Source organism: Protopterus annectens, chromosome 8.part0, assembly GCF_019279795.1.
Source record: "Protopterus annectens isolate FY-2018-M chromosome 8.part0, PAN1.0, whole genome shotgun sequence".
In the NCBI taxonomy this organism is placed as follows: Eukaryota; Metazoa; Chordata; order Ceratodontiformes; family Protopteridae; genus Protopterus; species Protopterus annectens.
Genome location: NC_056741.1, coordinates 538,152,494 through 538,174,669, shown reverse-complemented (window position 1 = coordinate 538,174,669; position 22,176 = coordinate 538,152,494).

The following is a 22,176-nucleotide window of genomic DNA, read 5'->3' as shown; positions in this document are numbered from 1 at the left end:
GGAAACACAAATTGAGTAGAGGGAGTTATACTGGCAGATAGTTTTAGAGGCCAATAAATATCCCGGTACTAATGGTGTTTTCCCCTGCACCAGTGTTAAAACTTAGGGCAGCTAGATTACAGAACTCTTTTATAGTTACTTTTTACAGTTTTTTTTATTTATTTGTGGAGAATGCATATTTAATAAGGCCCAGTTCTAGTTTTAGGTAGTTTGTATTTTATAAATGTTTTATCCACTAGATGGTGGCATTGGTTAAGTAATATCCCTAACCTGGATTACATATTTATACACTTACATATTTGTATATTTTAATCTAATATTTATTGAAGTTTTTAAGAATTTTGAGATGATATGCATACAATATTACCCATTTTTTATATAATATGGGATGGTAGGTTTTTATGATTTCTATGATTCTCATTGACAGTTTTTAACATTACTTTCCTTCTTCAACTGTCACATATTTATTAGGCACATAATGTATATGTAAAGCACTCTAATAATGAGAGGCATTACATCCTGGTTTGTTTATTGGATGGTTTAAAATTTTGAAAGGTATTTAAGTAATTAACAATGTTATTCCTGCATTGTCTGATGAAGTCTATACTGTGATGAAAAACACAGTGATTAAGCGTTTAACTTCATTTGGAACTGTATCTTTTACGTGTTTTTGGACTTGATGTTTTCGTGTGGTGTGGAATTAATAAAATCTGCCTTGGTGTTTCCTTTAGAGAGTGGTGGCCCTTCTATATTCACTGTTTTTGTTTTCTTGGGTTACTTTGCACTGAATACTTCACGTTGCGATTTATTAGTAGTTTTGACTGCGTTCCGCGGACTGAAGTGAGGAAATCTGGGAGTTACGTAAGCTGATTGGTCAGTTTACTCAGCTGGTGGAATTACTCACCCCGGTTTACTTATCAGCGATGACCAGTAATTCCAATGCCTCTATTCCTAGCAACCAAGAGGCAATTGCGTTAAAGCCGAGCGGCTTGCCCCTTAAATATGGAGATATGCACGCAAGAAGACTTGGTAACCCCAATAACAATGGTCACAGTGGAAATGGAGATATGGATGGCTTTCCGAACATTCTTTTAAATGGAGCAACGGCAAATTCGGATAACAAATGGAATGTCAGTGAGGACAATCAAGGACGCTTAAATCTTAATATACCAGGTGACTGTTATGCCAATAGCAGTGATTTGGGCGATTGGCTTAACAAAAGAATTAATTTTAATGACCAGAATGTGGTTATAGATAATGACTGTATTTCATATTCCAAGAGCATTAGAAAATTGAATGACTTTTTATTAAGATATAAAGCTTTGGATACAGATAACCTGTATTTGAAAGAATGCATTAATATGGGTATAGTGCTTAAAGGACTGCATGTCTGGAAGTTCCCCAACAATGTAAGAGAGGGTTCAGAATACCATAAAGATTTATTAAGAATGTTTGATGGTTGGGGTTTTGACTTAATAAAGGCAATTGTTAAAAATAATGAAAATGAGATAAAAAATTTAATGGAACATATTGATGTTATTCATAACAATATTATAAATGATTTATTATTTACAGTGGAGGAGGAAAGGAAGAAATATTTTTATTTGAGAAGAGAAATAGACAATAAATGTGGTAATATTTTAAATCGGATGACAAGGAAAATATAAAGGGATAGATATGAATATGAAAATAAAATTAGCTACCCTAAACCCAAAATGTTTAATGGCTATTGGTTAGGAAGACGTGGGAAGATGAACAGGCAGGATCATAACGGGGTTAGTCAAGGTGATATGAGAAGTAATGCTGAATGTGATGATAGAAATCCCCCTGATATAAATGACCCTTTAGAGTATCCCCCGTCCAGAGGTCCGAGAGAATACAGAACAAAGTATATGTTGCGTATCAGCAGACCGGATGGAGGGGGAGTGGCAGGAGGGGATTTCAGTGAGGCCTATTCACTACGAGGAGACACAGGATACCCCCTCGAATATTGGTTTGGAACAGGTCAAGTTATCCTGAAATAACTATAACATATTCAACTACAGTGATGTGGAAGTGGGGGAATCCTACTTCATTTTGTTTTCTAAGGGTATGAATTTTGTTCCCAAGAAGAAATTTGATAAAAGTAGATTGATTATAGATTTAAAAATGTTCATTAGGAAGAAGAATTTAGAATTGATTTTTGAAAACAAATTGTCCTGCACATGAAGAACAAAATTTAAAGAAAAAAAGTGTTTTTAATCTGCCTCTACATCTACAATTAAAACATTTTGAAGTCATGGTTGAGAATGAATTATGGGAGAATTTAAAGAAGAGCAATGTTTGTTCAAACCTATCCAAAGAGAAAAGAGAACTTTTAGATGAATTAAGAAATAATAGGGATCTTAGGGTCATGAAACCAGATAAGGGGAGAGGTATGGTCCTGACAAACAATATTACCTACGAGGCCAAAATGTTTGATATTTTACAGGATGAAAGGAAATATTGCAGAATATCTATTAATGAGATAAATATTGCATATAGACAGCTATACCTCCTAGTCTATGATTTATTAGAGGGTTTGATAGACATACAAATGTTTGAATTTTTACATAACAGTAAACCTAGAATACCTTCGATTTTTGGGATCCCAAAGGTCCACAAAAATGTTTTGGATCCACCATTGCGCCCTAATGTGGCAGCAGAAGGTTCAGTTATATCCCCCTCAGCTAGGTTTGTAGATGGTAAACTCAAGGAACTTGTTACGAAGGGTCCTAATTTTTTGAAAGATTCATGGGACCTTTTAAGGGACATAAAACAAGACCTATTTGATAAAAGAATTATATTTATAACTATTGACATAGTGGATCTGTTTGGATCAATACCCCATTGAACAGGGTTTAGATTGGTATGAAGAAGCTTTAAGGTTCCCTGGATCATTAATAGAAAATCAGGTTTACTTACTCCTTCATTTGATGGAATTAATTTTGAAAAACAATTTTATCTACTTTCAAGGTGAATTCTTTCATCAAAAAAGTGGGGTGGCCATGGGAGCTAGATGCCCCCATTGTATGCAAATTTAGTACTGGCAACATGGGAGAGGAAGTATATTATAAGTGTTCCATTCTGTGAATGTTGGGTATTATATAAATGTTTCTTGGATGATATATGTATATTCTGGATGGATACTATAGAAAAATTTAACACATTTCTGCAATATAGTACTGAATCTACTGATTTTTTGCAATTTACACATGAGATTAAATAGGGTCTATATTAGAACATCGCAGTTTCAAAACTTCGAATGTTCTAATATTGACCACTATTCAGCGAAAGCTGAAAATATCGAAGCAACAGAAAACCGATTTTTTTCCTAGGGAAAGAATTCAGTTGTCCATTTCTGTTGCTTCAGTATTTTCAGCACTGTGGTGGAAAGTTACGGGTCAGGTTCAGGTAAGTGTGCGATTGAGTGTAGGTTAGGTTAGTTAGGGTTAGGGTGCGGGTTAGGTATGTGTGCGATTGTGTGGACGTGAAGGTTAGGGTGGGTTAGGTGAGTTAGGGCTAGGGCGCTAGTTAGGTATGTGTGCGATTGTGTGGACGTGAGGGTTTAGGTGGGTTAGGTGAGTTAGGGTGCGGGTCGGGTAAGTGTGCGATTGTGTGGACATGAGGGTTAGGGCGGGGTAGGTGAGTTAGGGTTAGGGTGAGGTGAGTGTGCGATAGTGATGGACCTTAGGGTTTGGGTTAAGGTAAGTGGATAGTAAGTGGTGTGTGTATAGTTTAGTGTAGGGTTAGGTGTAAGATTTTAGGTGTATGTGTGTGGATTGCTGTTTGTTTGGTGTGCTTGTGTTGTGTGTATGTGTTTTGGAACAGCAAATTTTTCCCTAGGAAAAAATTTGCTGTTCTTTATGTTCGATGTTTTCAGCTTTCGGTGAATAGGGGGTCAATATTAGAATATTCGAAGTTCTAATATAGACCCATTAAATATAATGAGAGTAACTATTTGGATGTAAATATATATAAAGATTCAGGTAGTTTTGGGTCCAAAATATATAGGAAAAATACATATTCAAATTATTTTCTTCACTATATCAGTGCTCATCCTTTCCATCAAAAACGAGTATCATTAAGGGACAATTTGTAAGAATTTCTAGAATGACGTCTGAGGAAAATGAGTTTAAAGATGAATGTGAACAACTTTTAAATATATTTTTGGAAAGGGGTTATCCGAAGGAATTGTTAAACACTGTCAAGAATGAAGTAGTAGAAGGTCGAAAAAATAGATTCACCCCAATTTTAGGCAAAGGTTATGAGGTTCCAAATAAGACAGAAGATATAAATACTCTTGAATAACACCTTAAAGGAGAATGTGGATTATGAATGTGTTTTTGTAACAGATTTTTATGTAGATTCAGATGTTATTAAACAGACTCTAGAGAAAGAATGGGCAAAATTTGCTAGTTTATCAGACTTTGTTTAAACTTTAAGAAGCCTTTGAAATGTATATTTACAAAATGAAATAATATTAAGGCTTTATTAGAAACACATAGGAATAAAAAAAACATTTAATAAAAAGAGGCACATATAGGTGTGGTATGTGTAACCAGTGTCCATATATTAGCAATACAGAGAGTATAATGAATCAAGGGATAGATATATTACAGGGAAAACATTACAGAGAAAACTTACAACACGTGACACTTATGGGGTAATATATATTGCAACATGTGAGAAGTAGTGCATTTTATATCGCAAAAAACGAAAGAAAGTTAAAGAAAAGAACATATGAATGCTATATGGAATGGAAATCAGAATAATGTCCTGTATAAACATAGCTTAACGTGTGTTTCTGCTAGGTTCGAGTTTTTTATAATAGAGGAAATTGCAGAGGACTTGAGGGGTGGTGTGTGGGAAACAAAAGTTGAGTACGGGGAGTTATATTGGCAGATAATTTTACAGGCCAATAATTATCCCGGTATTAATGATGCGTTTTCCCTTGCACCAGTGTTAAAACTTAGGGCAGCTAGATTATAGAACTCTTTTATATTTATTGTTTATTGTTTTTTATTTGTTTATGGATAATGTCTATTTAATAAGGTCCAATTCTGGTTTTACATGGTTTGTATTTTATAAATGTTATTTAAAGCATTTATCCACTAGATGGTGTTATTGGTTAAGTAATATCCCTAACCTAGAGTATATATTTACATATTTATATATTTTAATCTAATATTTATTGAAGTTTTTAAGAATTTTGAGATGATATGCATACAATATTACCCATTTGTATATAATATGGAGGGTAGGTTTTTATGATTGCTATGATTTTCATTGACAGTTTTTAACATTACTTTCCTTCTCCAACTATTAAAGGCTCATAGGTGTGTACTAGTGGCTTACGGCCCTGGAGCCTATATAAGCCTAGCCTAAGAAGATTCATATTCAGATCCATATTTATTAGGCACATAATGTATATGTAAAGCACTCTAATGAGAGACATTATATCCTGGTTTGTTTATTAGATGGTTTAAAATTTTGAAAGGTATTTAAGTAACTAATTATATTATTTCCTGTATTATCTGATGAAGCCTATACTGTGATGAAAAAACACAGTGATTTATTAAAAAGTTTAATTTCATTTGGAACTGTATCTTTTACATTTTTGGGCTTACTGTTTTTGTGTGGTGTGGAATTAATAAAATATGCCTTGGTGTTTCCTTTAAAGAGTGGCAGCCCTTCAATATTCAGTGTTTTTGTTTCTTGGTTTACTTTACACTGAATACTTCACATTGTTGTTTAACCTGGTGATGAGCATGTGTAGGACCAGGATTGGTTAAGATGTTGTTAAGTAATGGTTTAAAACTATTGAGTTTCTCAGATAATTTTATTTGTGTGGGGGTACTATTCCAGAGTTTAGCAATGTAATGGGAGTAGCATGAGTCTCCTACTTGTGAGTAGTAAGAATTTGTTACTAGAACAGAAGTCCCTTACTGGACAAGTAGGGCAGTAGCAAGTTTTGTAGTGCTGAGCATTCTTCTGGATGCTGAATGAGCTCGTGTGCTGTAGTTAGCTGTGAATATTTATTTATTTTTATTATTTATTTGACATTTGTTGACCGGGAAAGTCCACTGGGCCAGAAACCCATTTTCGGTGGAGGCCCAGGGAGAAGAGCTGCACAGTTAATCAAATATTGTACAGAACAAATACAAAATGAAAGAGATATGTATGGATACTTAATAACATACTTTTAGTATAGTATAACATACTTTCAATCCACAAGAGATTAATCATAAAACAGTAAAATTGATACATATCATAGGTAGGAGAAACAGCGATTTAGAGGAGGAAGAAAAATTATATCAGAGAGGGTTGAAAGCAGAATCTGAGTAGTTAAGTGTCTGAAGTTAAGGATATTTCACAGGTATAACTGGGATTATTTAAGAAGTGGGTTTTTATTGCAGTTTTAAAGGCTGTTAGGGAGTCAAGTTGAGTAATATATGAGGGGAGGCTGTTTCATAGTTTGACAATGTTATATGAATATAGGCATTGTCCTGCTCTTTTGTTGGGTTTAGCTACATTTAAAAGGTTCCTTTCTGAGGAGCAGAGCATTCTAGTTGGGATGTATGTGTGTAAGACAGACTGGAGTGTGGGGCAGCTATCAGGTTTGAAAATTCACTTATGAGCAAATGTTAATTGAGTATAATAGAGATAGTAGTAAAATTCAAGCCAGGACAGGTTTCTCATAGCTTTGCAGTGGTGTGAGCGGTTGGGCATGTTAGGTAGTAATGCAGTTCAAGACAGTTTCATTGCTTTAAGCTATGACAATGGTGGGCCCTGTGAGGGAGATTGATAACAAATTTAGCTATTTTATTGTAGCAGGAGGCAAGTTTCTTTCTTTCTTTGATTATTGTTTGTTTTTTAAGAAGAGAGTTGGCAATAAGAAGGTTGTGGCTAGAGTTTTTCTTGCAGTATCTGTAAGGAATCCATTGATCCTATAAAGGGAACCTTGTTTCTGGTGTGTAGATTTAATGGTGTGCAGTTTGTTTGTTTGTGTCTTTCGGCTTTTCCCGGTTAGGGGTCGCCACAGCGGAACTCCGGTCCACTAATGATTGGAAGTTGATTTTTACGTACCGGCTTGCCAGGCCTGACCCACAACCTTCAACGAAGGTACGCCCGGTATATGCTGGTAATATTTGAGATTGTCATCTATTGTAATGTCTAGAAGTTTACTGTGAGTTACAGTTTCAATGACAGTATCATTTGCTGACTTTATGGTAAAAGATTGCTTTTGATTTTGGCAAATTTTTGAGGTAAAAAGCATTAACTTAGTTTTCCTCGGGTTGAGTAGGAAGTTTGATTCTTTGAGCCAGGTTTCTACAGAGGAGAAAGGTTTTTGTGTAATGTCTTGAAACTTATTTATTGTTGAGGCCGCATGTATTAATGTTGAATCACCTGCATACTGAATTAAACTAGCATGGTGAGTGAAGGTGTGGAGGTTATTAATAAATATATTAAATAGGAGAGGACCTAGGATAGAGCCCTGAGGGATACATGTAGCAAATGATTGAAAGAATGAGTAGATTTGTTACCAACTTTTGTCAGTTTGTCTGGTTTGTTTTTAAGAATTCAGTCTAATGTTGAGTGTTTCCGTGATGTTTTATTGATTCAAGTGGGTGCCGTTATTAATTGTTCGAAGTTGTATAAGTTTTTGGATTCAGTGGCTCTAGTGGAATTTATGAGTTGCCAGTCTATATTTAAGTCTCCAAGTACTACAGTTTCATGGTTAATTTATTGGGATATCTGCTACACAGTGTTTTCAGCAGTATCAATGTTATTCCCTGGTGGTATATAAATTGTTAAACACAATAGAGTTCCTATTGTTGATTTTTAGAAGTGTTACTAGAAGTTCAGCATTGTTAAATTTGCGTAGTTCCTGTAGAAGTAAGGTGATGGTTAAGGAATTTTTACAGATGATTGCTACACCACCTGCACCCTTGTTTTTTCTGTCATGCCTGAGTATGTTGTATCTTAGGAGATGACCTCATTATCCTTTATTTCATTTTTAACCAGGTATTAGTAGCTATGACTATATCAGGAGTGTGTGTGGCAAGGTAGGCAAGTATGTCATGGATCTTATTGCACATACTTCTTAGGTTCGTATTTAGTAAGGAGAGTTTGGGTTGTGTTTTTTTGTTGAAAGGTATTAGATGACTGGTTTATTTTGGAGTTGGAAGTGATGGTTTTATAAACAGTGGGAAATGAGTTGGGGTGAATATCTCAACTAAATATTTTGAATTGATATTTTACAGAGGGAAGAGTGTGGCCAGTTATATTTTGGTCCTGGTTTGGTATTTGATCGTAAATTTGGATACTTAGTTTTGAGATATTTATAGATAAATAAATCAGATGTAGTTTATTTGTAGAGACAGGATGTTATGGAGAAAGACAGCCTGGGTATATGTTGATATTCTTTGTGAGGAATGGTTGAAGTTCTATTTGAAGGAAGTAGATTTGATCATTGGTGATGAAGGTTAGAAGAGTGAGGAGAAATAGTAAAATAATCTTAGGGCAATTTTATTTAATTTGGGTTTCATCTTTGTTGTAAATTAGGATTAGAAAATGTTAGGAGGGTACTGGTTTGTGGTTGTAGAGAAGCAATGTGATAATTATAGAGGGCTAAGAGTAGGACAGCTTGAGAGTGAGTCTTGGGTGGTAAACTATAGAGGGTGTTAGTATTGGGAGTAATTCTACTGATTGTTTTTCTTCTGGAAGGAACCAATGGTATTGGTTTGAGGAATATGTAGGTCTAATCAATAAAAAAGTGCCCATTGCCATTAACATGAACTTTCCCACTCTCTCTTTTACCAGCTTGGTGAGTATGGCATCCTGAGGCAATGTAAAAATTGCCTCATGTTTACTAATAACCAGCTAATTCTCAAACAAACTGATAAGATATGTTAGAGGTGTATTTATACAATGTCACTGGAGGTAAAGCTCTTACATAAAAGCAGTGTTAATGTCAAACAAGTTGTCAATAGTACACACACTGCACCTGCCACAGTACAAAGCAGACACATGGACCCATATATGCTGAGGCACTTAAATGTAACCTTCCTAAACCCCAAAGGCCTGCAAGATGAAGTACACATAACAAATGTGCTCAACAGCCCCAAATACACTCTTTCAAAACAACACCCACATCAACACATACATCCACATCTCTTGGAGCCTCTACTTCTAAGCCCATAAGGCAAGCCACCACACAATCCAGCATTCTGGTCATTGGAGACTCCATTGTAAGACACACGTCTCTTTCACCAAGCTGAGTAAGGAGCAAGTTACGGTAAGTTAACTTTTAGGGGCCAGGATCCATTTTATCATGCCTGCAGTCAGGTCACTGGATCACAAAAAACAGTATGACTCAGTCATAATCCATGTGGGTGTAAATGACCTAACATGTAGCTCCACAGACTATACGAAGAGAGACATCATGTAGCTCTTTGACTTTTTGTCCCAGGCTGGTATGAGACTAGCACTGAGCAGCATTTTACTTTCTCCAAAGATGATGCCACAATATGAACAGAAAATGACTGACTTTAACAATTAGCTTAGTTTCTAAAGTCATTCTAAGGGGGTGCAATATTTGTCAGGATGACAGGATATGGTCAACAGACCACACTGCTTTGACAGGGATGGTCTGACCTCTCCTCTCTAGGCTTTCGAATATTAGCTAAAATGTTGTCCTCCCCCATAGTGCATTTTTTAGGCCAGATCAATCTGAAAATACTTGCAACATAGCAAATCAAAACCAAGAAAATCTAAAGGTGCTACTGCTCAGTACTAGGAGACTAAACAAGAAACTCCACTCTCTACAAGCTCTCTGTCTGTACTGATACTGAGACATGGTTTAAAGCCGCAGAGATATATAATGCCTTCCACACATTTAGACAGGCTACCATACAGACAGGGACTAAAGGTGAAGATTACTTGATTTACATTAAAAATAAATACACCTCAAGGCTGATCAAGCCAGATGGTGTGCTTGAGCTTCTCCAAGTTCAAATCACCATAGGCAAAATCCAGTACCACTTCCTTGCAAGCTATAGGTCCCCTCTATGACCCAGAAAACCCATAACACATAGTTACACTTACTGGAAATACCCAACATACAACCCAATACTATATGCATAGGAAACGTTAATTATCCCACTATTAAATGGGAATCATATATGACAGCAAATGTGCAGGCACAGAGATTCCTGGAGTTTGTAAATACAAACTCCCTGAAGCAGACTGTCAATATGCTGACCAGGGGGTGCAAACATACTGGATCTGGTCCTCAATAATATGGGAGAGAGCTGCACACCACCTAGTGTAATCTCATTGCTGTTAAGGTCAGACACCAAAATGCTCTCTTCTGAAGTAAAAATAAAACCCAGAACCCCAGCTAACCATGAAATATTCAGAAACTACTCAAAGGCTGACTTCCTACTATTAAGGGATATCCTGGCAAAATTTCAATCCCCCATAAACCCTGAGAACACTACTACCTATGCAGGACTGTTCACAGAAACACTATACAAGCATGTTAATTGCTGCACAGAGGCATCTCTACCCACCAGGAAAACTAACTAAAAAAAAAAAAAACATCCTAGTGGAATCACAACATCAATAGGCTATACAACAGAAGGAAGAAAATCATGGCAAAAATTAGGAGGTGTAGCACCCAGCAGGATAAAAGCACTCTCAGCAAACTAAACAACTCAGAAGATAAAGTTTACTAAAGCCAAATTTGAGTTAAATGTTGCCTTCCAGTTGAAGGACAACTACAAGGCATTCTTAGCTATGCCAGCAACCTCAAAGTCAATACATAATTGTGAGCAGAGCTCATTGTTAACAGAGCCACCTATACTGAGCCAGAGGATGTAGCAAACCTACTATTAGGCAAGTTCATCCGTAACTTTACTCTTCTCTCCCTCTCTCGCTCTATCTCTCTCTCTCTCTCAACATCCTCTCAGGAAATACTATTGAATATAACTCCCCCTACTATTACTAGGGAACAGGTCCTCAGTACTCTGTCTAAGGCCAAGAACACTGCATCAATGGGCTCAGACAATATCCTAGACTGCATTCTAAATAGCATAAAACATGACCAGGTCATCTGGAATCACTATTTAACCATGGTCTCCAAATAAGCTTCATGCCTCATGAATGGAGAACAGCAAAAGTCATCCCTCTGCACAAAGGTGAGCACATGAATGGAGAGCAGCAAAAGTCATCCCTCTGCACAGAGGTGAGCCATCTTCAGACTCTGAAAACTATAGACCCATAGGTCTCACTGGCCTCATATGCAAAGTCATGGAAAGAATTATCATGGAAATGATCAATAATGACAGAGGAAACCTCCAGACACCAGACCAAACCCAATTTGGTTTCATAAAGGGCAGGTTATGTACTCGACCTGGTGAATTTCCTTGAGAAGATCACCAAAGCAATGGATGAAGGCAAAGCAGTTCACACTTCCTACCTTGACCTGGCCAAGGCATTTGACACAATACCCTATTCAGGTATTGTTGAAAAACTCAAGAGGTTAGGTATAAACCCTTACATCACCCAGAGGATAGCCAGTTGGCTCACTGACAGGACCCAAGAAGCTAGACCTGGGGAGTACATCTCTACAAAGAGGCCAGTCTCAAGTGGAGTGCCTCAGGGATCAGTACTAGAACTGCTCCTTATTGGCATTTACTTCTTTGATGTAAAGGCCAATGTCACGAGCCTCTGGCAGACTAAATTTGCAACTGATTAAAAATTAGGAGCAGTCATATAATCCCCAGTCAACACTAATGTTTCCAGGAAGGGATGACACAGATGAATAACTTGTGTCAGAGTCATGAGCTAAAACTAAATGCCAAGAATTGCATAATAGTATCCTTTGGGATGGCATCCATCCCTGATAACTATCAGATTGACAACACATCCCTAAGAGTCGGCCGAGTAGTCAGGGACTTGGGAACACACATAGACAGTAATTTAGCCTTTGACCATAACCATCATGTGCCTGTAGTAGTGAAGAAATCATTCTATATTTGTGCAACTTATAAACAAAGGTATAACATCTAGCTCCAAGGAGGTCATTGTTGCACTATATTCAGCAATCATCAGACCTGTCATCAAGTACAATGTCCTGTTTGATATGTACCTAACCAGAGAGATCCAACAATTAGAACGTCCACAGAGGTTACTCACTAAAAGAAGACAGGGTGTAACATGTCCTATGCAGATCACCTCAAAGCCCTGTCCCTGTATTCTGTCTCCTACTGGCTGTCGAGGGGAGATCTATGTCTGACACATGACATTTTTGGACCCACTCTGATGGACCTCTTGCATATCAAAACAAATAGAATTACTCATTCTTAAGACTTAAACCTTGCCTGTGATATAAATATTACTTGCTGGACAGACATGTACATATTTCAGAGACTACCCCTTCTCTAGAACAGGATCTAGAGCCACATGAAGCAGAATTTCTCCCTAACCCAATTTAAGTATCAGTTGGACAACTGGATGAGAACAGGAAATTCATCCCTGGTTTGGCATCTGTCTCTAATGGACACAGACAGCCTATAAAAAGGCTCATCTCCCAGGCCCCTGTAGTAAATGTTTCATCTCCCAAGCCCCCTGCTGACACTTTATCAAGAGTGAACGATCTTGTCATAGATTTTGGATGCATGTCTACACTTAAATAGGCCCTGGGGTCATTAGTCTAGTACATACCTATGAGCCTAAGAAATGCTGTATCCCATGCAAGGGTACCCACAAAATATCTATGGTATGCTCCCAATTATTCTTCTATTATTAGTCTGTCATCCTTCATAAAGTTAGGGTGAGTTTACTAAATTTAGCTCCCAGGGTTTTGTCTAATTTGTTTAAAAGCTTTTTGTTATCTTTTACTGTTATATGTTTAAGTGAAAAGTTAGGACAAAAACACCAGTGGAAATGATTGTGGAGTATTGTCTATGATTTTTGTTGGTAGGTCATTTGTTTTTGCTGGAATTTGGTCCTTTATTGTTTATAGCATGGAAATTAGGAAGTATTTGTCCTCCTTTCCAAACTCAGGATGATTAAAGGGGGTCAAAGTAAGAGCACTGTCAGCTGTTGAGTTTGAGATTAGGCTGATCAATTATTTCAGTTCTTGTCCTTGCAACAAGCTGTGCTTGAACTGTGGTATTAACACATCCAGCAATGAGAATTTGATATTGCTAATTGCACTAATTCCTGCATTATTATAGTTCTATATTATAATAAAATGGATTATGATTTACAAATTAACTCTTTCTAAATTTGCACTGGTTGCCCTGAAGTATTTAAATGTGTACAAGCTATCTGCTAAGTTTATTTAAAAAATAATGCACTGGAGAGAAGTGTCGAAAATACTACTTCACATGTTGTCAGATAACTCTTATGTGGTCTAAATCCAGTGTGTGCACTGGTACAACTCTTTCTTTTTCTAAATGCACTGTGTACAGTGGTACGACTCTTTCTTTTTCTAAATGCACTGTGTACAGTGGTACGATCCTTTCTTTTTCTAAATGCACTGTGTACAGGGGTACGACTCTTTCTTTTTCTAAATGCACTGTGTACAGGGATACGACTCTTTCTTTTTCTAAATGCACTGTGTACAGTGCTACGACTCTTTCTTTTTCTAAATGCACTGTGTACAGTGGTATGACTCTTTCATTTTCTAAATGCACTGTGTACAGGGGTACGACTCTTTCTTTTTCTAAATGCACTGTGTACAGTGCTACGACTCTTTCTTTTTCTAAATGCACTGTGTACAGTGGTACGACTCTTTCTTTTTCTAAATGCACCGTGTACAGTGGTACGACTCTTTCTTTTTCTAAATGCACTGTGTACAGTGGTACGACTCTTTCTTTTTCTAAATGCACTGTGTACACTGGTACGACTCTTTCTTTTTCTAAATGCACTGTGTATAGTGGTACGATCCTTTCTTTTTCTAAATGCACTGTGTAAAGGGGTACGACTCTTTCTTTTTCTAAATGCACTGTGTACAGGGATACGACTCTTTCTTTTTCTAAATGCACTGTGTACAGGGGTACGACTCTTTCTTTTTCTAAATGCACTGTGTACAGTGCTACAACTCTTTCTTTTTCTAAATGCACTGTGTACAGTGGTATGACTCTTTCATTTTCTAAATGCACTGTGTACAGGGGTACGACTCTTTCTTTTTCTAAATGCACTGTGTACAGTGGTACGACTCTTTCTTTTTCTAAATGCACTGTGTACAGTGGTATGACTCTTTCTTTTTCTAAATGCACTGTGTACAGTGGTACGACTCTTTCTTTTTCTAAATGCACTGTGTACAGTGGTACGACTCTTTCTTTTTCTAAATGCACTGTGTACACTGGTACGACTCTTTCTTTTTCTAAATGCACTGTGTACAGTGGTACAACTCTTTCTTTTTCTAAATGCACTGTGTACAGTGGTACGACTCTTTCTTTTTCTAAATGCACTGTGTACAGTGCTACGACTCTTTCTTTTTCTAAATACACTGTGTATAGTGGTACGACTCTTTCTTTTTCTAAATGCACTGTGTACAGTGCTACGACTCTTTCTTTTTCTAAATGCACTGTGTACAGTGGTACGACTCTTTCTTTTTCTTTTCTACCCCTTTTATCTTTTTGTCAAGTTTTACAATATGAGACTGATTGAATTGTGGCTGTTAAATGATAGTATATGCCACCCTTGTAAATGTGTTGACTGATACTTTGGGAATTACAGCTCTTACTATGTAACAATCAACTAAACTTCATAATGTAATTGTGTCACATTGGCCCAGATGGTGCCTGGAAAGGGTGGCATATACTGTCATTTAACAGCCACAAATGTGCAAATAAATAAACACCTTTGTCTGCTACATCTATCTTTAAAATAATAAAAGGACACTGTCCAACTTCAAAAGTGGAGCTACAGCAAGTCGAATGGAGCAGCCACCACAGGTGCTAGGTGGTGCAATCAGCAACTGTTGATATGGGACTTTATTGCAGCACCTGCAATGACAAATGAGTGGCAGTACTGTAATTGTGATCATAACATTTGCAGCAAGGCTTGCTACAGTATACAGTTTCAAGCTTTTTTTTTTTTTTGTGGTCCTCAACTGCTCTTCAGCTTAGTGAAGGAGTACCAGACTGGGACATGACACCAGGTGGTAGATGAGCTCAATACAACACTGACCTTTATTATGTATACTATCCTTTAGAGAGCGAGTATATTCCCTCAAAGAAAACAGTGCTTTCCCCCTTTTTGCAGATGTACAGACACCCACATGAATGTAGTTGGTAAAAGCATTTGCAAATACAGTCCCAGCCTGCTGCAACAGAGTGCCACTCAAAAAAATAAATGAATAAACCTTGGAAGGCTTTAAAAATTTAAAGAACATCAAATTAATAAGCGTGAATGCAAACGCTTCACAGATAATGGGCAATTCTCTAACATGTATGTAATTGGCCTAGTCTGCTAAGTTACCTCATTCAGGTTCATCATCTTGATTTGCAAATATATTATCAGAATAGCAGTACTTTGCTGCCTTTACATTTGTCATCACCATCATCCACACCCTTTCTTTTTCCCAGTTTCTACATGAGTCACTGTGTTGGGTTAACTGTTGCCAACTCTCCTGATTCAGTGCCACTCTGCTGTTTTCTTTGTCAGTCATACCTGACTGCTACAGGACTTCTGTCTTGCAATCCATCCATCTCTTTCCTGGATGTCCTTGTTTCTGCCTTCGGTTTGTCTCGCTCCCCAGTCTCCTTCAACAATTCTTCTGCTGTCTTGCACATATCTGAACCACTATTAGCTGTCCTCTTTGCCTTTATCTACAAGTAGAGCTACTTTGGCTTCTGCTCTGATGTTATTTCTTCATCTGTCCCACAGTGTGCATCCTACAACCCACTCAGGCACTTCATTTCCCTCACCTCTTGTGCCTCAAATGCTCTGCATTCACTACCAAAGTTTCTGTACCATACAGAAGTAATGGTCGCACCACTGTTTTGTACATCTTACTTTTCAGCTTCTTTGACATTCTTTTGTCACTACCACTTACACACTCTCCCCATTGTCTGCAGCTCTATGATTCTAGTTTTGGCTTCTTCAGTCATACTTCCCCTTCTCCTCAATTACTGCTCCCACATACTTCAAGCTATTAGCCTGTTCCACTATTTTCCCTTTGATCATAATTTTCAGCTTCTTCTGATTTCCCCCTTTGCTGCCATGACAACTGGGTTATCCGTATTGAGTTTCAACACATGCCTTCAGTTTTGCATTCCATTCCCCTACTATTTGCTGAAGTTCTTATTGTATGAACACATCATCCACATACAGCATCTTTGTTGATTTGTCCCCCCCTACCTGCTTGCTAATGTAGTCAATCACCAGCATTAATAGCAGTGGGTGCAAAGCTGAACCCTGATGCAACTCACTCCCATTGGGAATACCTCTGTAAGTCCAAACACTGTTTTTACTTATGTCTTTGGATCTTTTTACATTGACCACAATCGGACAACCACTCCAAGGTGCACCAGTAACAATCAATAGTTTGAAATAGTTTATTGGTTAAGCACTTTCTTTTCAAACAGAGACTTCATCATAACTGAAACTGTAAAGCAATTACCACTTTTAAAACCTAAGCACCGAGTGGATCGGTAGATCAAATTACATCACTTCCTTTCCCTTAAGGGAGACCAAACCAATGTCCAAATACTAAGTGTAAAAAATGTCTTCCTTAACTCACTCAACATATGCAACATATCTGCTGTGACTTCATCTGAGCTAGCTGTTTTCCCTGACTTAATTTCCCTTAGTGTTTTTACATCTTCTAGGGCGCGCTCCTCCTCTTTCACTGTAAGCTGTGTATGGGGCAGTCCAGCTTCTATGGAGTATCCTCAATCAGAAGTTGCTGGAAGTACTCTTTCCATCTATATTTTATATCCTGTGGACTGGTGAGCAGATTATTGCTGGCATCCCTTATGAATGGTGTCTGGTTACTCTCCCCTTTATATTTATGTGTTTGTCTTGCCACCTGATAGAGATGCTTTGTGCCATCTGTTGAGTCACTTTCAGAAGGTAGTAGAGTGCCTATGATGTCTTTTTCTTTGTTATTCATATTGCTTTCTTAGTCTCTTTGTTAGTCAACTAGTATTTCTTCTTAGCCTTGTCTACCCTTTATATCTCTCACTTTTTCCAGGACTCCTCCTTTCTTTTGAAACTTCATAGACTTTTGTACCTGGTTCAGCCATATATCTGCCCTGTAGTCTTCACATATGTTGTTTTGAGATGCTGCCTTTCTTTTTTGACTTCACCTATTTCCTCTTCTTCCTGAAGTGCTAGAACCCCAAGTGTTACCTTGAACTCTATGCTTTTGCGCTAGTCATCTTCCAGATCTTCATCCTAGTCTCTGTTGATCTTAGACTATTCTCTGACAACTGCCTGCAGCTACCAGTGCTTTATGCTGTGGTCTGACTCTTTCACTGGGAATGACTTTGCAATCTCTGATTCTACCCAATTGCCCTTTCATTACTAGGAGGAAGTCTACCTGAGTTGCATGCTGGTCATTCTTGTATGTGGTCTTGTGACTCTCGCTCTCTCTCTCTTGCTGTGCCATATGTGGGCTACTATCAAACCATTTGCCAGACAGTTTCTTTATTCCTGTTGTCCCACACATGTGGACTCAGGCAGTGCTCATATCCTGTTCCGTCTGTCGTGATGTGAGCATTCAGGTCACCCATTATCAGCATCAGTTCATATTGACCTACTTTAGTATGTATAATGACCTACTCTAGTATGTCCTAAAACTGCTACCTGAATGAATTTTTTCCCCTCACCATCACAATCCTGCTGTGGGGTACACAGTGAGATTTTGAATACTACCCTATCTTTACAATGAAGTCTGACTGCCATGAGCCCATTACCAATTCTCTCTCTTTAGCACAATTCTCACACCATTTCTACTCCGCCCCCCCCCCCCCGAGTAGTAGCTATGGATCCCAAGCCAAGTGGCTTTCCTGCACTGCCCTTTCACCTTGTATTCTGGATATACAGGATTCCATCCTCCTCCTTACATCATGCCATCCACTTCCAAGCTGCATTCAGTAAATCAACCTATATTCAGAGTAGCAATCCATAGATCATGTTTGGCAGGCTGACTGGTTTTACTTCCAGCGTTCGCTCAAAAGAGAGCTATCCCAAACACCCAGACCAGGCAACTGGACACTAGATGACCAATAACTTATTATCCCAGGGCTGATAGGCTTTATGTTGGGCACACACTGGCTAATAGAAATACATAGACCACTCCCACCATTAATATGAATCCATGGCATAGTTTAGAGTAGACTAGGTCCTCAACCCACCTATCACTGAGAAATATCTATGCCCATTATTGGTAGCATCAGTCAATGTGCCCAAATTACCTAGAGCCAATTTTTAAACCTTTGAGTGACTAATTTGAATATGGTATGCAGTCTGTGACCCATGTTTTCCTAGCCAGTAAAAATTTAAGGAAGTCCCAGCCAAGCTAGTGTCCCCACTGTGTAATACTTTAAACCTCCAGTAGTGGAGACTTGTGAAATATATGTTGATCCCTTATGGACACAGCAATGTTTCAGACACATGGCCTCTGAATGCCCATGACTTTTTGATTTTAAGTCTTTATGGGTACATTCAGGTCAATAAAGCCAAACCCCACCAGCTGTAGACATGCCTGTTGCAGCCTTTTTTGACATCATCAGTACAGTACTAGTGGACTGAAACATGTTCTCCTATCCTGGGGATATTGAGCACCACAGTTGATGCCTTAAGTGGCTGTTGTTACATTTTTGAGGGGCTACACTTGGTTATCCTGAATCACCACAGGGTTATTCCTTGTCAAGGCAGATATAGCTGCAATACTATTGGAGTGGTCTATGTGGCCCTCTGTTCTGCATATACTGGTTGCTATACTGGAAAAATTTGAGAAACTTAAATAAAAGAATATATGAACATTTTGCATTCCATTAAAATGGTGATGAAAATAATTTTGTGTTTAAACACTCTTGTTCTTGTAAGCATTTTAAAAGGACTTTAAAACGTTTTCTTTTTTATATTGGAAAATGAAATTCAAGATCAGGGGGTAATTGGAAAACTAGTTTACTTTGTAGGGAATTGTCATGGCAAACTGTTTAAAATTATGATGTTTTTTTTTTTACCTGGCTTGAATGAATATGTTTCTCTTGTTCCAGTTTTAAAAAGGTGTGATAGTTTGCAGTATTAATACTTTCTGCTGTACCTAACTTGTTACCATATTTAAGCTTGTTTTACAGAGACATCTTTTATCCTGATGAAGATCTTGTAATATGAATGAAAGCATTCAATCAATAAATTCTGTCAGGTACTTCTTGCAGAATGTTCCTTTTTTGTTTATCTGGTGTACACAACTCTTTCCCTAATAGGGGTCCTGAGTTCCACTTCTTAGCATATTTCTGTGGTCAAGACAGGGCTCTAGTATTGCCCCCTTTCATTCTGGGTGACATGCTTAACCTGGACAGAGGAGTTTTGCATTTGAGCTTTTATCCAGCTCCTTGCTGGTTCAGGTCAGTGTTGTTGTCACAAGATTCTGCAGAATTCTTTTATATCTGTCAGGAGAGGTCATGAGCCATGGAGAAGGCTCCCACTGATTTCAAAATGTATGATACTTTATGACCGTGAAGTTGTATGAATACCTTCCTGGCAATAGCTGAAGCTTTTTGGTATGAGCTGAGGCCTGTGGCTGGGGCTCAGTTCACTTCCTGGATCTGGGGTTATTTCTATTCTTTGTTTCTGATGGAAGGATACAACTGAGTTGTGACATTGACTGGTTGGGCACCATTCCTGCAGGAGGGTTGCCTTTCATCTTTTCTTGGAGACCCCCCCCCCCCCAGGGACCTAACCTCTGAGTTCAAGCTTTACAACTTATCTTTGGACCATCTTACTCATTAAGATGGTACACTTTGCAACTTCATTTAGAGTATACTGGTCTCCCTTTACTGATTTGACTCCTCAAGTCTTTTTCTTAAGATTATTTAAATTTAGAATTTCTAAAGATCTTATAGAAATTAATTATTTATTCCATAAGAGAACAGATAAGGGGAAAAGTTTGCCTGGAGATTTATATGCAGCAGATCCTGTGTCAGCAATCTACATGCGATTTGAAAGGGCAATCTTAAGCATAATAAGTGTCCACAGCAAAAAAAAAATGGTAAATGGAAATACACCAAGTGTCCTCAGACTGGTACAATAATTTAAAGACCTAACACCAGCTATTCCTGTAAAATATTTTTTTCCTTTTTCTAATGTTTTGAATTCATAGACTGAATGTGAACAAACACTGAATTGTAATTGATAATAAGTCTAATTAGTGTTGCATTCAATGGAATAAGAAAATATTTTTCTTTTTTCTTGAGGAAAAAAAACACTTTTAAGACAGATTTGATAAATAGATAATGTCGGCATGCATCATACATTGAATTTTGTTTAAATAAAAAATATTATCCACAATGTACCCTAATCCATCTAGTAGTCATTGTACTGATAATGATGTAATTTAAAGCATAATGGCTTATTCTTACTGAAATACAGTGATATTATTAACTGATCACACTAAAAACTTGTCCAGATATTTCTGAATTAGTTGTTCTTCATAGTTGGTTACAACATAACTAATATTTGTACCATTAACAAATTTTATGTATTTGATGTCCTTGTTAAAAACAAATCCCTGTTGAACCCTCCGTCAAAATTATAAGGTGCTAACTTCCAAGCATACACAAAACAATCTAGTAGTCACCGAAGAATCCGAAGAAAACTATGTGAATATGTTCTGAAGGACAAGAGTCTATCTGTAATGTCATGATATGGTATACTACCAAATGCCTTGTTAAAATATCAAGGTGCTTTACCTGAAGGCCATAATCTATTGCATCAGATATGCAGGTGTAAAATTTGAACAGGTTAGAAAAACAAAAGTATGTGGTGCTGGGTTAAGTCAACTGATGCAGTTTTAGAAACTGTTCAAAAGAATGCTTTCAATTGACTTTCTTAGGTTCACAGGTATGCACTAGGCTATTGATTTGTGAGGATCTTACGAAATCTACCCTTACGCTCCCATGATAGGTTTTAGCCCTTCTATCTTACATATGAATAACTAGAGATGTTGGGACATGTATATGTTTCCCCTACCCATGAGGGACAGGTGATGCTAAACCAAAGGTGAGTGTAGTTACCTATCCATTCGTCCAAATCACATATGAATACAGTTAAGAGAAGTAGTTTGCTTTATATGGGTGGGTGATGGTTCCATACAAGTAGTATTTTGTGTAATACATACTTATCCCTCCAACACATTCTATTTATTTTACAAAAGTGATCCCTTGAGTGGTGTGTATATGTTCTTCATTATGGAACTCAGACTAATTTGTCTGTAGCTGTTATTCTTGGGTGTTCATTCACCACTTCTTGACTTGATGACAAGTCTACACGCAGTGAATTATGTCCGCTGACTTTTATTGCATTGTCAGTATGCTTCCATCTGGCTTATTCCCATCTTAAACATTTTGCGTAGTATCATTGCATTTGGTAGTTGTGTTTCAACAGTTTTTTAAACTTTTGTGAGTCTATCATTTCAGTTTGTTCCAAGACAAACAACCGGGATAGGTATTGCATGTTTTTTTTTCTTTGTCGTTGTTGTTGCGTCTTTCAGCTTTTTCCGTTTAGGTTAGGGGTCGCCACAGCGGAACTCCGGTCCGCTAATGATTGGCAGTAAATTTTTACGTGCCGAGTTGCCAGCCCTGATGCACAACCTTCAATGAAGGTACGCCCATTCACGCATGTCTCCACACAGAAGACGCTCTAGCTGAGAATCGAACAGGACATCTTACTGTGAGGCGACAACGCTACCACAGCACCACCACGTATGTCCTTTTATTAGTTTTTATGAGTATTATTTTAATCAGTGGTTTGTACATTCTAACTCTTCAACTGGGAAAAAAGTTGTCTGCCTGTTATAATCAAAACTCCTTAACTCTCCAAGATTTCATTTTCAGTTGCTCAGCGTGTTTACTATTGATTGTTGAGCTTCAGGAGTTTTTTTTTTTTTTCTTTCTTTTATTTCCA